The following is a 2,319-nucleotide window of genomic DNA, read 5'->3' on the forward strand; positions in this document are numbered from 1 at the left end:
GTGTGTGTGTGAGAGAGAGGTCCTGGGGTTCGGAGATCTGTCGGTCTGCAGGTGAGCAGCTCTGTCGCCTACACGGCCAGCCCAGGACCTTTATGTCCAGGCTGTAGTTTCCACTGCTCCCGTCATCAGCAGCGCCCTGGGACAGAGCAGCAGGATAATGCTTGTGTCTGCAAAGCCTCCGAGCCTCAGGGGTGGAACACTGTGAAGAGGTACACAGCTGTGACATACACTCACCACTCACCGGCCACTTTATTAGGTACTCCTAGTTATCGTTGTAGAGTGTCTGTGGTTTTTGTCTAAATGTGAAGTGGGTTGTGCTGTGTTGACCCTGTGTAAAATGAACTTTTAAACCCAAATAAACTTAGAAATTAACTGCTTGAATGAGTTCACCGTTTTTTTTACATTCTCCATGATCGAACAAATTGACCATTATGGCGATGAATTTAGTTTTATCCAGTGTTCCTGTCAGTTCATAGACACACACACACACACACACACACACACACATACACAGTACCATCCATCCAGAAAACCAGTGGCTCATCTCTCCTGAAGGCCCCTTCACTGAAACACGCCTCTTCATCATCTCTGAGAGTCGCTTCACAAATCAAGAGTTGGTTACTCTCATACCCCCTGCTGCTCACTCACACACACACACACACACACACACACACATACACACACACACACACACATACACGCATCCACACACACACACATACACACACACACACACACACAAACACACACCCACATACACACACTGAAAGTTGGTGGAAATAAAAGTGGTGGAGTTTGCGATGTGTGCGTGTGTTCTGGTTGTGTGTGAGGTTTGGGTCGCAGTGGTGCTGCCAGATCCCACAGCAGAGGACAGAGGGGCGTGAGGAAGGAGAGGGTTGTTCGACCCGCTGTGAGAAGGCTGTGTCCTTACACTAAGTACTATACACCAAGGAGCATTGGGAGGCTTACACACACACACACACACACACACACACACACACACAGACACACAGATGTCCATGGGATCATCCACACATCCACACACTCACACAGACACACACAGACACACACACACACACACACAGACACACTCACACAGACACACACACTCTCACACACACAGACACACTCACACAGACACACAAACACACACACAGACACTCACACACACACACACACACACAGACACACACACACAGACACACACACACAGACACACAGACACACACAGACACACACACAGACACACACAGACACACACACAGACACACACACACACACACACAGACACACAGACACACACAGACACACACACAGACACACACAGACACACACACAGACACACAGACGCACACACAGACACACAGACACACATACAGACACACAGACACACATACAGACACACATCCACACACTCACACACACACACACACAGACACACAGACACACAGACACACAGACACACAGACACACACACACACACAGACACACACACACACACACACACACACAGACACACAGACACACACACAGACACACAGACGCACACACAGACACACAGACACACATACAGACACACAGACACACACACAGACACACAGACACACACAGACACACACAGACACACACACACTCACACACACACACTCACACACACAGACACACAGACACACAGACACACACAGACACACAGACGTCCATGGGATCATCCATGTCCCTACCATGCCAACAAACCCCAGGGGTGAAAGACAAAGGATATAAGAGGGAGGGGGAGCTGCTATTAGTGCAGTGGGATGGAAATAGACTGAACACATCCACGAGGATCTCTTGTTATCGTCTAATAAACACAAGACAAGACCGAATTTCATTCCTTTTATTAGTAGAAAATGATCAATGTCATCCTTATGATTATCTATTTATAGTACTTATTAATACTTATTACTCGGTAATTCTGCAATAATTAAAAATATATATGAAAAGCTAAATAGAATAGAATATTCCTGAGAAGTTCTGGATCTGGGTTGATATCAGGAAAGCTTCATAGCTTAAGTATTGCTTTATTCCTCTCCCCGCCAATCCTGCTGCAAAGCCACGAAAGACTACGAGTATAAATCAATGTTCACAGGTCAATCTTCTGCGCATGAACGAACACACTGTGAGGGAGTGGGCCTGGATTGTCAAAAGTGATAAAGTAGTACATCAATAGATTTAGCTACCAAGCTTCTCGGGAGACTGACTCCCTGGGGGGTATTCCATCAACGTCACTAAAGGAAAATCCAGGCTTATTTATCTCGCGAGACTTATCAAAATAAGCCCGGA

The sequence above is a fragment of the Nansenia antarctica genome (genome assembly GCF_963989245.1).
Source record: "Nansenia antarctica genome assembly, chromosome: 18".
Taxonomy (NCBI): domain Eukaryota; kingdom Metazoa; phylum Chordata; class Actinopteri; order Argentiniformes; family Microstomatidae; genus Nansenia; species Nansenia antarctica.